Here is a 16,764-nt window from a genome sequence, read left to right on the forward strand (position 1 = left end):
CAAGGGAAATATATGGAATAGGAGGATCAGTCTACATGGTCAAATCAGCAGGAATTGGGACAGGATTAGGAGAATGGACAATAACAGGTAAGATTTCTGACAAAGAAGGAACTTGGTCTTGTACAACAGATATAGGGAATAAAGGCTGATTCTTGTGTTTGGTGAACTGGAAAGGAAAAACATCCTCCTAAAATGTAACATCTCTTTTGATGAAGAAAGCATGCTTTTCAAGTCATATAAAATATAACCCTTAGTCACTTCTGAATAACCCATCAACACTGATGTTATTGCCCTGGATTCAAACTTATCAGAATTATTCATTCTCTTAGCATAGCTTAAGCATCCCAATACCCTAAAATAATCCCAGCTAGGCTTCTTGCTGTGAAAAACTTCATAAGGACTGAGTCCATTAAACACAATAATAGGTAATCTATTAATGATGTAGATAGCAGCCAAAACACAATGCCCCCAAAACTTTAAAGGTATAGCACCCTGGAATCTAATGGCTCTATAAAAATTCCAAGTTATGTCTATGTTTTCTCTTAGCTACCCAATTTTTTTGGGGTATATATACACAAGTTCTTTGGTGTATGATTCCACAAGCTTTGAACAAATCATAACACTCACGATTGACGAATTTTGTGCCATTGTTAGATCTAATTAATCTTAATATGTCTATTAAACTGTGTATGAATCATCTTGATGAACTGTTGCAATATAGCTAGAACATCAGATTTGAGCTTTAATAGAAATAATCATATCACCCTTGAGTGATCATCAATAATATTTAGGAACATTTTATTACCATAAAAAGTTGGTACATTGTATGGCCCCCAGGCATCAATATAAATGAGATCAAATACTACCTTAGCTTTACTAGTACTATGAGGAAATAGTAGTCTAGTATGTTTGGCTAATGGATAGATTTCACAATGCTTTAGAATGTTTTTACAACTAATAGAAGACAAATGAATTACATGAGTGAGGGGTCTAACAGAAGTATGTCCTAATCTTCTGTGCCATATTACAATGTCCTGTGTTTTTTTCCTAGCAATGAGTTCTGTATTTTCATGATGTAAACCTCCAATAGAAGCCTGAGGGAGCATTAGGTAGAGTCCATCATCTTCTCTACTAATCCCCTTTACCTTTCCACTACAAAGGTTCTGGAATATGCAAAAAAATATTGGATAAAACCCTACTTTACAATTCAACTCTTTGGTAATCTTAGACACTGGCAGAAGATTATACTTGAAATCAGGGATGCAAAGGGCATTACTCACTATCTCACCATTACTGAGTTTACAAGAGCCTATATGAGTCACATAAGTACTTTCTCCATTAGGTAAATGAACTTTTTGGGCATTAGTTTCATTTAATTTGGTTTTGTCAAGCAAGAAATCAACATTGGATATCATATGATTTGTGGAACCTATGTCAATTATCTAGTCCTTATTACCTGCCTTTACTAACAAAGATTTAAGATTAGCTACCATATTGGTTGAATTTTCTCCATGTAGATCATTTAAAGGATTCTACTGTGTTGCTCAGGAGTGAAAATGAGGGACAATTCCTTTGGAAATCTGCAGTCACGGTTTGAGAATGAGCAATAGGAGTTTGATTACCTTTACCTGATTCCTGCCAATTGTGTCCATCCATGATTACATTATTGGTTATTGCAGGATTGGTTGTCGGATTCACCCCTTTTGTTACACCCCATACTTTTGTACCTTGGAACGTGTTCTTAAGTTTCTTGAAAGGATCTTAAGCTTCTAAAAGCTTCTTAAGACTTTTTAAGAACTCTTAAGCTTCTTAAGAGTTACCATGTAAGCCGTGTAATCTATAACGCTATCAAACAACTCTAAGAAAAGAAGAATGTGATATACCATAATAAGGAAGATTGGAGATAGGGTTATAAAAATACGGAAGAAATTGGAGACCGAATAATGAGATGTAGGACTCGATTTATTTACGTAAGCTACCAACTTGGAAAACTTATATACTTAATCTATTTGAGTACATACCAAGCTTACGTAGCAAGGATTACATAATTTTTTAAAGCAAGATAAGATTACGAACTCATGAGGAGAAGAAGAGAGCGACACGTGGCAGCAGCTAGAGGTGCCATGTGGCAGTAGCTGCAGCAAGGGGTGGGCCCTACCTGCCATATGGTAGCCCATGAGGGGTGGTGCAATGTGTTAGCCCAACAAGGGCTTGACACGTGTCACTACTTAGGGGTTGACATGTGTCACCGCTTAGAGTAGCCTATATGTGTATGTTTATGACTTTTTATTTCCATCCTTATCTCACAAGTCATCTTTATCAAAAGAAAATTCTAGAAAGAAGAAGAGAAGAGAAGCCTTAAGCTAGAGAGAAGAAAAAGCTATGGTTTGGGGAGGATAAAAAGGTAAGTTCTCCAATTCCGCTCCATGAATTAATTATATAGGGTATACCACGAAGGTATGAAGGTATTGGTAATGTAAATTTATGGTTTGGAGCAGCCCCAAAATGTTAACAAACAGCTCCAAAGTTTCAGTTGTGCTAAAGGAAATTTCCAGGCGAGTTCCGGCAAGTTTTGGCGAGTTTCGGGTAAGGTAAAGTTTTCCCTTTCGAACTGAAGTTTATGATGATGTTATGAGGTATATTAAATATCTTGAATGAGGTTGTAAGTGTGAAAATTTCATAAGAACGCTTGACGTTAGAAACAAACTAAATTGAAGTCGTTATAGCTAAATCAAAGTCGAGTAGTGTGTTGTGATTGTGGTGCTGCATTTGCAGCTGGTTTGGTGGTGTGTTGAAGGTCTGGAAATTGTTCTAAAAAGGGTGTGGGTGCTTCTTGTTACAGCCACACGACCTCCATCCCCATTTGGTATGGTTAAAGATTTTACAAAATAAAGGTTAAAAACTCTATTTTGATATCGTAGTTTTGAGCTAGTGGTTTGGAGTTGTATTGAGTAATATTGAAGTGATTTACTTGTATGTATGCTGCTGGTTGTTTTTGTTGGTATGATTGTTGATATTTTGGCCGAGTTGAAATTTCGGGGATGTTGAAGTTATAGGGAAGATGCTGCCCAATTTTTTGTAACTTAGGAACTAGTAATGAACTAGTCGAGGGAAATGGATAAAGAGATGACCTCTATGGAGACTTGGTTGTAGAGTTGGAATTGGAAAGTGAAAGGTCATTAACCATAGTATTACTTTCATGTTAAATAGGTTCAAGAGACGACGAGGCGAACGTATTAGGAGTAATTCGTAGAGGTATGTAAAGCTAACCGTTCCTTCTTTTGGCATGTCTTTGGCATAAGTATGTAAAGCTAACCGTTCCTTCTTTTGGAATGTCTTTGGCATAAGTATGTAAAGCTAACTGTTCCTTTTTTTGGCATGTTTTGACATAAGTATATAAAGCTAATCTTCCTTTTTGGCATGGTTTTTATGAAACAAGTATATGACTTTTATATGATTACAAGGAAGTTCCTATTCGTAGAGCCGCTAGGATGGCCAACTTCTTAATTTTCCAAAGGATATTTTATCATGCCTAGATACGTGTATATGATTTTAAAAGTTCTATTTGGATATAACGCATAGTGATATTCGAAAGGTACTTGACACGACTCTTGTCTTGATTTTTGAATAATAGCTCATTTTGTTAACTTCATCGAGTCTCAAAAATGATTTAAGGTGCATTTAGTTTCTCACTACTCCACTCGTGGATGCCTTAATGCTTTCTTCACCAAGCCTGGGTTAGGTTTTCTTATCGTGCATACTTTTCTGCATCATTCTCCGTGCCCCGACGTGAGGGGGTAGGTACGCCCTGTACATGGGTTTGATTTGTGTAGTTATGATGTGCCATGCACACATATGATATGATATGATCTGATATAACCATCTGATATGATATGATTTATTATGGGGATGTTCTCTACTCTGGAGTTATGATGTGCTGTGGCGCCAGTGATGGAGCGGCGACCACGATTTATTCACCGAGTCCCATAATAGGGCCGGATATGACATATGTTTTTCTACATACATTATCTGTGGTTATGAAAAATATTTTGATATTCTAGATATTTTGCTCATTTTTGCACCTTCTGTTCTGATAACGTCTTTACCTATTACAGTCAATGCTTTACATACTCGGTACATTGTCCGTACTGACCCCTTTTCTTTGGGGGCTGCGTTACATGCCCGCAGGTACAGACGCTCAATTTGCTGATCCGCTCGCTTAGTATATCTACCCTGTTGGTTGGCAGTGTTCCTTTGTCCGGAGCCCTATTTTGGTACTAACTTTTCTATTGTACATTTGTTCATGTTGGTTAAGGGTACGACGGGGCCCTGTCCCATCATATGACTAGGCTATCATTCTATAGAGATCTGTAGACTTGTGATGTGGGTTATGTATATATGTTTTGGGCTTTATGTTCCGTGATGGCCTTAACGGCCCTCTTGTACTATATCTATTCTCATGCGCTCTCTAGCGACCCTTTTTTGATTTCTACTTTTGATTATTCTGCTAACACGCTAAGTGGAGCTAAGGGTATGTATGGTTTCCCAACTTGAGCATGAGTCGCAGCCTACGGGATTGGGTCGTGACAACAGTGGTATCAGAGTGGTCCTTCCTTGGAGTGTCTACAGACCGTGTCTAGTAGAGTCTTGTTTATCGATGTGTTGCGTGCCACATCTATAAACAGGAGGCTACAGGATATTTAGGATGTTACCTTTCTTTCATATCTAAGATCGTGCAATAGATCTGAGTCATAGAAAAACTCTTTATATTAACCTTGGATGTTAACAGAAGGATGACAGCAACGGAAGAAAGTGACTGACGATATTGGAAGTTACAAGGCACGAAGGTAAGCATAGGCACGAAAGATATCTGTTGGGTAAGGTATTGAAGTAGAACTTAAATGTAAAGTTGTAAATTGAAAGGAAAAGTAGACAGGAAAGTGTAACAGGGAAAGTTCCAGTAGACGTACGAGGTAAGTCCATTTTCATACTGTTAATTGTGGGCATCCTGTGTGGATGCGATATGATGTGATATGATACATATATATGTATCTTTATACATTTTGGCCCTGTGAGACACTGTTGGTATTTTCTGCATGCAGATTTAAGATAGTAAGAAATACAGAGGAAACTCTGCCCAAATTTTCCTAGAAATAAAAAGAGAATGAGATACAGGGCTGTAGTATATCTTAAAAGGTTGTGCCCACAATAATGATGAGATTTGGCTAAACTATGAGTATGGCTGACCTCGAGAAATAAGTTAATTACTGAATTGATGGCAATAGAAACTAGGAGGTCGATATTGATATGGTAAACCGAAGTAGAAAAAGACTTGTGACCCTAGAGAGATGATTTAGAGAAGACTAGTAGTTCTGGATAGAAGGATATATTAAGGCACCGACGAAATTGATACACAGGGATAAACTATGACGAACTATAATTAAAAGGAGTAATAGTATGATTAAGACAAGAGTGCAAGGAAAACAGAATTTTAACGGATATGAAGTATTAATAGGACTGCTTGGGAGATATTAAGGATAAGACTAACTAAAAAGGGTAAGTAACCCAGAGTAAGAATCGTGAAAGAGGTTAAGAAGTGTTATACTATAGGGTGGAATATGAACAGGATATGATGTGAATATAATATAGATCATTATGAAAATAAGTAAAGCATAGTGAGAAAGTGGCTAGTGATAGGACGTGGTCCGTGTAATAAGAATATAAGGGTAAGTGTGAAATGGAAAAGCGGGCTAGGGAACAAATAAGAAAGACTTATCAATTTCCGTAGGGAAAGTTGTGAATAACGATTATGCGATAATGGAAATGATAGCGAGTACAAGAAAAGAAAGAGTAACTGAAAGGAGTAAGCAAGAAGAAAGCGAGATGACAGTGTAACAATAGGTCATGACATGTGTAGCCGAAGATACGAATGCTAAAAGTGATGGAACTACAAAAGACCAAGTTGTAGAAGGATAAGCAACGAGATAGAATGAGTGTTAGGGAATGATTGGTATGATACGAATAAAGATGGATGGACAGAATATGTTTTGAAAATGAGAAAAAAGATTATGTGGAAGTAATGCGTTCCGAATAATACAGAAGTAGTATAAGATCACTCTTGTGCGGAATAAAAGATAGACATAGATGAGATAAATGATAAGAGAAATCTATGGAAGCACCCAAGATAGATATGATTAAATGAATACAAATATGGAACGAAAGGGGAACGTACAATATGAACTTAAAAGTGCAATACGACTACATGGTTATAAGGTAAGGCTCTGATTGAGGCGAACTTGGTATGTTGTTGAGAAAATTAAAAGCCGGTGTTGGGTACACAGTAAGAGCAAGGAGTGAATAAAAGAAAAGAAAGAAGTATGATAAGATGGGACAAGCAAGTTTCAATGTAAATGAGATAGGTGAAGTAGAATGAACCCGGAGACGAAAAGACTACGTCTACCTCATACAAGTTGTACTGACAGGGTTATGCAACCTATGAATATGTATATGTTATGTATAGGACCAAGTGAGTAAGTACGTGGTAAGAAGAATAAGGGTTCAATAAGGACAATACAGTTATAATATTTTGGATATGTTACAGAGAGGTAGAGAAGAGATATCCGTACTTGTTCCCTATATCCAAAGGTAGTCTAAACTCCTAAAAGGATTGGAAGACAACGGTTATGGAGAACTCCTAAAAATCCTCGTAAAACCCTATAAGATGAGTTAATATTCGAGGATGAATGTTCTAAAGGGGGGAAGAATGTTACACCCTGTACTTTTATACCTTGGAACGCGTTCTTAAGTTTGTTGAAAGGATGTTAAGCTTCTTAAGTTTCTTAAAGTTTCTTAAAGCTTCTTAAGACTTCTTAAGAACTCTTAAGCTTCTTAAGAGTTACCATGTGAGCCGGATAATCTATAACGCTATCAAACAACTCTAAAAAAAGGAGAATGTAATACCCCATAATAAGGAAGATTGGAGATAGGGTTATAAGAATACGGAAGGAATTGGAGACCGAATAATGATTCGTAGGAATCGACTTATTTACGTAAGCTACCAACTTGGATATCTTACATACTTAAGCTACTTGACTACATACCAAGCTTACGTAGTAAGGATTACATAGGTTCGTAAAGTAAGACAAGATTACGAACCCACGAGGAGAAGAAGAGAGCGCCATGTGGCAGCAAGAGGGAGTTCCACATGGCAGCAACTGGAGGTGCCACATGGCAGCAGCTGCAGCAAGAGGTGGTCCCCACCTTCCATATGGCAGCCCATGAGGGGTGGTACGATGTGTTGGCCCAACAAGGGCTTGACACGTGTCACCACTTAGGGGTTGACATATGTCACCCCTTAGAGAAGCATATATATGTATGTTTATGACTTTTTGTTTCCATCCTTATCTCACAAGTCATCTTTATCAAAAGAAAATTCTAGAAAGAAGAAGAGAAGAGAGAACTTAAGCTAGAGAGAAGAAAGAGCTACGGTTTTAGGAGGAGAAAAAGGTAAGTTCTCCAATTCCGCTCCATGAAATAAATATATAGGGTATAGAAAGAAGGTATGAAGGTATTGGTAATGTAAATTTATGGTTTGGAGCATCCCCAGTTAACAAACATCTCCAAAGTTTCAGCTGTGCTAAAGGAAATTCCCAGGCGAGTTCCGACAAGTTTTGGCGAGTTTCGGGTAAGGTAAAGTTTTCCCTTTCAAACTGAAGTTTATGATGATGTTATGAGGTATATTAAATATCTTGAATGAGGTTGTAAGTGTGAAAATTTCATAAGAACGCTTGACGTTAGAAACAAACTAAATTGAAGTCGTTATAGCTAAATCAAAGTCGAGTAGTGTGTTGTGATTGTGGTGCTGCATTTGCAGCTGGTTTGGTGGTGTGTTGAAGGTCTGGAAATTGTTCTAAAATGGGTGTGGGTGCTTCTTGTTACAGCCACACGACCTCCATCCCCATTTGGTATGGTTAAAGATTTTACGAAATAAAGGTTAAAAACTCTATTTTGATATCGTAGTTTTGAGCTAGTGGTTTGGAGTTGTATTGAGTAATATTGAAGTTATTTACTTGTATGTATGCTGCTGGTTGTTTTTGTTGGTATGATTGTTGATATTTTGGCCGAGTTGAAATTTCGGGGATGTTGAAGTTATAGGGAAGATGCTGCCCAATTTTTTGTAACTTAGGAACTAGTAATGAACTAGTCGAGGGAAATGGATAAGGAGATGACCTCTATGGAGACTTGGTTGTAGAGTTGGAATTGGAAAGTGAAAGGTTATTAACCATAGTATTACTTTCATGTTAAATAGGTTCAAGAGACGATGAGGCGAACGTATTAGGAGTAATCCGTAAGAGGTATGTAAAGCTAACTGTTCCTTCTTTTGGCATGTGTTTGGCATAAGTATGTAAAGCTAACCATTCCTTCTTTTGGCATGTATTTGGCATAAGTATGTAAAGATAACCGTTCCTTCTTTTGGAATATTTTGACATAAGTATATAAAGCTAATCTTCCTTTTGGCATGGTTTTTATGAAACAAGTATATGACTTTTATATGATTACAAGGAAGTTCCTATTCGTAGAGCCGCTAGGATGGCCAACTTCCTGATTTTCCAAAGGATAGTTTATTGTGCCTAGATACGTGTATATGATTCCAAAATTTCTATTCTGATATAACTCATAGTGATATTCAAAAGGTACTTGACACGACTTTTGTCTTGATTTTTGAATAATAGCTCATTTTGTTAACTTCATCGAGTCTCAAAAATAATTTAAGGTTCATTTAGTTTCTCACTACTCCACTCATGGATGCCTCAATGCTTCCTTCACCGAGCCCGGGTCAGGTTTTGTTATTGTGTGTACTTCTCTACATCGTTCGCCGTGCCCCGATGTGAAGGGGCAGGTACACCCTGTACATGGGTTTGATTTCTGGAGTTATGATGTGCCATATACACATATAATATGATATGATATGATTTGTTACGGAAATGTTCCCTACTCTAGAGTTATGATGTGCTGTGGCGCCAATAATGGAGCGGTGACCACGATTTGTTCACCGAGTCCCATAATGGGGCCGGATATGGCATATATGTTTTTGCATACATTATCTGTAGTTATAAAAAACATTTTGATATTCTGGATATTTTGCTCATTTTTGCACCTTCTGTTCTGGTAATGTCTTTACCTATTACAGTCCATGCTTTACATACTCGGTACATTATCCGTGCTGACCCCCTTTCTTCGGGGGCTGCGTTACATGCCCGTAGGTACAGACGCTCAATTTGCTGATCCGCTCACTTAGGACATCCACCCTGTTGGTTGGCAGTGCTCCTTTGTCCGGAGCCCTATTTTGGTACTAACTTTTCTATTTTACATTTATGCATGTTGGTTAAGGGTACGATGGGGCCCTGTCCCATCATATAACTAGGCTATCATTCTATAGAGGTCTGTAGACTTGTGATGTGGGTTATATATATATGTTTTGGGCTTTATATTCTGTGATGGCCTTAATGACTCTCTTGTGCTATATATGTTCTCATGCGCTCTCTAGCGACCCCTTTTTGATTTCTACTTTTGATTATTCTGCTAACACGCTAAGTGAGGCTAAGGGTACGTATGGGTGCCCAACTTGGGCAAGATTCGTGGCCTACGGGACTGGGTCGTGACACCTTTCTTCTTGAACTTGAAGTCTGCAGGATAGTCATTCAATCTATAACAATCTATAAGAAAGTGTCCTTTCATTTTACAGTAGTCACATTGGGCATTAGGATTGTAGGGGTTTTTGGTCCTCTGTGGTATAAAATTTCCCCTTGTGGACATGAAAGCATTCACCTCTGCTCCTTCAGACAACTATAACCTCCTGATATATTCCTTTGCCTTTCCCTTTCAATCAACATTGAGTACGCCTTGTTAATACTGGGTAGAGGCACCATCATTAAGATCTGACTACGAGCTTGTTCATATTTGTCATGCAAACCCATGAGGAACTGCAACTTTTTTCTTCTCATGAATTCAACAAAATCACGTGATTTATCACAGTTACATCTCGGAGTTAGAGCTAATGCTTCAAATTCTGCCCAAAGTAGTCGCAACTTAGAGAAATACCCTGCTATTCCACTAGTTCCTTGACTTACAGTGGTGATTTATTTGTGAAGCTGGTAAATGCATGATCCATCAACCTTATCGAATCGTTCCTTTAAGTCGTTCTGGCCAAGTCTACTACCTTAGAGCCATAGAAGCCTTTGCTTAACCATGGCTACCGACGAGGACTTTCGGCGACCAAGCGAGTAGCTCCTCTATAATATAAAAGGCTATGCTATAAAGCGCTCCACTATACTCAGCTATAGATCTTTAGTTATAAATAAGGGCTCACAACACTTGCTTTGAAGCCACGGGATGAGGAAAGGCAGTAGGACTGCTTTTGCATTAGAGGAATAGATGATTCCACTAAGTAGCTGACTTGATACACAATTCATTATCCAGGATAATACTATCGCGTTACACCTTTCCCATAGATTTTCTAAATTTGGACCGTAATTCTCCTTTCTACATGATCCATTGATGAACCCTAATCTGTTCCTTTATAAGATCGTAATGCGCATGGCACGATGCCATACAGAATGATTCTCCGATCCGATCAATTGAAATTAGAACTATTCCTGAATTATCAGCTGTATTTAGAAACAATGGATGGTTGTGACTTAGTTTCTCTGGCAACTCATTGTCTACCGCCATTGTCAAAGCTCGTAAAGCTCACACTCTAATTTCCAATTATGAATAACCAGTAAACGAAGGCTTCTAGACCATACTAATGGTCTCTTGCTCTGGTACCATCTTGAGAATCATGCAATTACACTATCTATCCATTGATGAAGAATTATTTTTAGAGAGAGGATTTATGAGGGAGATTTTACAAAGAGAATGATTAGATTCTCATTACTGAAAGAAGAAAATACAAGCATCTCTATATAGTGACTCTAATCGACTTCATTTTTAACTAACTAACTAAGTTGGATTAGTTACAACTAATACATCTAACCAACTAACTATTCATTAAATAAACTAATCGCTCCTAACTACCACATGGCTTCTAACTCACTCCATCATCTTTAATAAATACTTCTTAATATGGTGACCATATTTATCACAAAAATAACATTTAACTTTTGGCTTAAATTTGAAGGCTAATGGCATGATGCATAATTGCCAAAGGTTAAAAATTTGTCTGAAAATTAGAAACCATTCTTAGCGGTCTGAAAATGAGTGGAAGGTTTATTAAAATTACGTTACCTTGAGTGATATGATGGACGGCTAGAATTTCCCTTGCGAATATGAATTGTTGTGAATCAAAGTTGGGGTCAATTTGCGTGAGATATAATTCATGGGAAAGAAAGTTATATTGGAGTTCAACAAATGAGATGTTCTTGAACGTATATATGCCACATAGGGGCCTGCCCAACCAATTATAACTTGGTGATATGTACATCTCGTATATATGCTATAAAGGGGATGGCCTAACTTAATATAGCTTGGTGAGAGAGAGAGAGAGAGAGAATGACACACTCATATTTTCACATTATGGGCACTACTGAAGACACATGCTCTCGTAGCTTAAATCAAGTATTATTGTACATGACAAAGAACTCATAACAAAATTAGATACTATCAAATGATGAGCATACTAGATATCGTGAATATATATAAATCAAGACTATTTCAAGTGAGTCAAACTTTACTAAGGACCATGAGTAGAGTTTTTATACTGCAGGGATACTCTTTTTAGGCTTATCTTGAAGATAGTACCAATGGGAATGGATTTTATTTTAATAAAGGAAAAAGAGTTAGCCATTGCATACCCTAGTGTAGGATCCCCGAGGTTATACGAAATCTTACTCTCGCCTTCTTTAATCTACAATAATAGGAATAGGAATTTCTAACATTATTTTAAGGAAAAGTAATACAATTACTCTGGTGTCGATAATATTTCTATCAAGCAAACTTGGCATCTATCCGTCCAACAAACTCCACAACTAAGATAATCAAACACAAGTACAACCAATTTGATGATAGCAATGAACTCTCAAGGAGAAACAAGCTCCCAAGGCTAGAATTCAATGATGTACTCCAAGTTAACCATGTATGTGCTCCTCATGATCAATGCCTCTCTCAAATAACCCATGCGAAAGGACTACACAATTTCACTATCCAAATTCATAGTTTCAAACGCCATCATAATCAAGAAATTAGCATAGATACTCTTATGAATTCAAATATAGAATGCTTTATATTATGATATCCAAGATTACACCATGCACCACTCAGGCACTCCTCCACTTATCTTAGCCGAATTCTTACAATTCACAATAATTTCGGAATCTAAATAATGAAAGAATTGTGATTCTATTGAGAATTTGACCAAAATAGAGTTGGAAATTAACTTAGCTTAGCTTATTGATTTTGGGAGACGAGAAAAAAGTTTTCACCCTTGTGGAGATGAAATAAAATAAAATGAAAAAGACTGTCTTCTCAATATATAATTAAAAGAACCTGTCCAAAGGCCTCCAAACTTTGCAGGATTGCAGCAAATACTATAGGGATAAGGCCCAAGAAGTTTCATCACAAACGGACAATTGGAGACATTAGGCGAGCGACCTTGAAAAAGTCAGCTGCCTTAAGCCTAAAGAGGGTGCCTTTTTTCCAACTTGTCCAAAAAGCCTCCAAATCTTGCAGAACTAAAGAAAGGGCTGTTTGGGGATATCTCAAGAAGTTTCAACTCAATCGGATAATTGGAGACGTTAGTCGAGCGACGTTGAAAATCCTAACAGACCCCAAAGCACTCTTGGAGGTCCTTTCCTTTTTGCTAGCTGGTGCAAGTTCTTTCTTGCCTTTGGTTGTTTGTTGTATTGTTGCAGGTTGCTAGATTGATTCATCAACATGCACTGACAACAAATACATAGAAGACATCACAGATACAACCATCAAATCAAATAGAATCTCCAAGACCCCTGCACAAGACCCAGCCTGGTTTTTCTGTCTGGTTGGCTATTTGTTTTTCTGTGATGTTTTTTGTGCAGGTACAACAACTGATGGGGAACCTTGGCAAATGAAAGGAATCAACATAGAGAATACAGCCTTCCAAGATAGGACTTCAACAATACAGCAGCCCTACAACAAGGACAATTTATCTTCTAAAATACATGCAGCAACAAACATGCACCACAAGACCCCTGCAGCTCTTTGCTCTTTTATTTGTTATGTGCAGGCACATATTTACTCAAAGGAGCTGATCAATTCTTCTTTGGAAGCAACAAGGAGATGCATACATCAACATCTCCACCATCCTGCAGCACACAAGGAACAGCTACAAGTTACTAGTACTAGTTACAGCAGCTTGCAAATGTGTTTGGTTGTGTGGTTTGTTGGTTTTGTTTGTCTGAGCAGGTATCCCAAGGATTTGACCACCATCCAAATGAGGAATCCCCTACTGCTGTACCTAACAAGCAACAACAAGCAAAGTACCTCTTTATCTGATGGGGCATCTTGGCAAATAAAAGGCATTAACATAGAGACAGCAATCTTCCAAGCTAGGACTTCATCAAAACATCAACTCTACACTCAAGCCAATCCATTCACTCCAACACCTGCAGCAAATCCATTGAATCTCACAGCTCCTGGAGCTCCTTGCACTTGTTATGTACAGGCACATAAGGCAACTTCAAAGGAGCTGATCAAGTCTCCTTTGGAGGCACCAAGAGGCTGCTTACAGAGGTGCAGCTCAACACCTGCACCAGTTACTGCAGCAGCAATGCTGCACCCAAGCTGCAACTCCAATAGTACTAGGTACAATAGCTGGCAAGTTTGTTTTGTATGTTGTTCTGGTTTGGTGTGTCTGTGCAGATGTCCCAAGGAGACAACTCTCACCATAAAGAGGGCTCACCAAAAACAGCTTGTCCATAGATGCAAACGAAGAGGAACTAAAGCATGGCAGGCTAGGACCACATCAGCACCATCCAACACTCCTCACATACTGCAGCAGCCATACTTCAGACAAACTCTTTGGAGACCCTTGTTAGTTTATTTGCTTGAATATAGGCACAAAAGAAGCTCCTCTACTGGATGGGCTAAACAACCACAGCATCACAGGATCCCTCCTATGTGCAAGGCAGCACCAGTTCAACTCCATAACAGTTGCCACACTCAAAACTGCTGCACTTTCAAGTTGCAGCATGCAACAAATCTCTTCAAGGCCTTCCTCAACAACAACAACAACTACAAGGCTGCTGGTTGCTACAACTCAATATACTTCATCTTATTTCATCCTCCTTAGCTGATATATACTCGATCCGGAAGTGGATGCACCCTCCATTGGGACTTACTTGGTATGACAAGACTAAAAAGGGCAAAGATGAAAAGAATTTTCCCATTCCATGCCTGATAGAAGTTTCATATACTTGTTCTTCTTCAATGTAGCTATGTCTGGTACGTAGCGTAGTTGAATAGGACTAGTGTAGGCTACTTTTAATTTTTCTCATGGAAGGGGAGAGTCTCCCTCATTTATGCTTTCTTAGTCGATTTGTACCGGGAGGAGTCCTCTCATAGGTTTATTGCTTTCTAGTTATAGTTAGTCTCTTTTTTTGTATCGGGGATGAGTTAGCCGACCTAAATAGGTTAGCCGACTTAGGAACCACCATAGGATCGGAGGTAAGGTTTTATGTCCCCCTCCATGTATTTTTACTTTGTTTATTTATGTTAAGGCTTGGGGGTGATGCTCAACCCCTGATTGTGCACGAGAGGTGGGAGCCTCGTGTAGGGTCTGTTCCCAAGAAAAAAAAAATTAAAAGAAAGAAAGTCAAGCCTAAGATCATGCCAAATGACAATGTAGAATAAAGATATGTGTTAACTTTTAGTTAGACATTTAAAAAATTAAGGAAAGAAATACTCATTTTGAACTCCGTAATGCATTAATAGAGCATTTATGAAAGCATCGTAATAATCTTGGAAATTGAGTATTTATCTAAAATTTGAAATAAATTTTATGATGATGTAATATTTATGTAATTATATTTCACTAATGACTTTACTTTTATTGGAATTGTTCATTAATATATATATTATATATATAATATTTTCTTGCAATTTATGTTAGTTAAAAATTTAGGATAAAATACAATTTTATATTACATAAAGATTTTGAAAAAAATAAGAATTATATATGGTGATTATTTAGAAACAAAAAATGATTTATTTTATGAAACAAGAAATATAAATGAAACAAAAATGATAATATAATATTGAGGAGAAAAAATTTTTTTTTTTGAAGTGTGTACAATAGAGAATTGGGTCGGAGTTGGTTGTCATCAAATATAGAAGATCTCTTTATTTGGAGAGTAAAATAGAGAATTGGGTTGAAGATGTCCTTAGAGAAAGATACTTGGTAAGACTAGAATTTGGAACAAAGATGGGATGAAGAATTACTTTTTTAGCAAGAATGACGCAACAGTTTTATTTAACACATATCCGATGTTGCACAAACAAACCTTTTTTCCCAACATCTATGAAAAAAGTTGATGCCTTCAACTTATTGTAGGAATCAGATTCTTAACTTCGTCTAATTCAAATAAATAAGCATCACACAATCTTTAGCATGGAAAACCTTCTTACTAACGGAGTAAAAACTACAACCTCAAATCAACTAAATTCTTCAAGTTTTATGATTATAACTCAATAATCAAAGAAATTAACTCTAGCACCTAACCCAAACAATCTACTCGAATTGTTTCTAACTTAAACTCTCTAGAGAAGTCAGAACCACTTCATGTTACAAGCTCCACAACTCTCACACACTTAAACAAAAATAGAAAACTATATTGAAATAAATCTAGTCCTGAAAGCCTTCATGATCAACTTGCTTGAGCTCTTCTATTGCTTGAGACAAAGCTTCTTCTCTATGCGTGAAATATGTGAGTTCAATTTGCAAAACAACCTCATGCTTTTATAGATGTAATATTCTGTCATTATCCTAGTTGAACACTAATTTCTTATTTGATCTTCCTAGTTGACCACTGACTCTTTGTTTGATCTTTCCTAGTTGAACACTGATTCCTTATTTTATTTGAACAACTACCTTTTATAGAATTATTACCATAAATATATTTTTTACCAAAAATAGGTTTTTCCTTATTATCAAAACTTTTTAGACAAGGTCTCTTCAATTTCTCCTTTTTGGATGATGGCAAACATAATCAATATTTTTGTAAAAAGCCTATCATCAAAATAAGCACATAGAAAACTCATAGCAAGTATAAAATGTAGTATGCAACAGTACTCCCTCCTCCTGTGACCAAGAGCCTCAGCATTTCAATTAGTAATAACATGCATTTCTATCTTCAATCAACAATAAAATTAAAAATCAAAAAAATACTTCCCCCTTTTGACATCATTAAAAATCAGAGTAAGAAGGTTTAGTGCTAAAGAACAACAAATGTAATAAACAGAGCTACAACTCAGATAAACATATTCAAGAAACAAGGTCATGCATTCATTCAAGCAAAAAAAATATTGTTAAGATTAGGAATCCAACCTACCAAAAGTAGGCACAAATTAAAACACCATGTGTCCCAAAACAAAACATGTCTAAATAGTTACAAAAACTAGAATATTATTTGACAAGAGAAATGTAAGACCCCGAAAATCAAAAAGTTGGAATAAAAAGGAAAATTCAAGAAAAGTTGACTGGCCCTGAGTTTACAAGTCCCACTATGACTTGTA

This window comes from Solanum dulcamara, chromosome 9, assembly GCF_947179165.1.
Source record: "Solanum dulcamara chromosome 9, daSolDulc1.2, whole genome shotgun sequence".
NCBI lineage: Eukaryota > Viridiplantae > Streptophyta > Magnoliopsida > Solanales > Solanaceae > Solanum > Solanum dulcamara.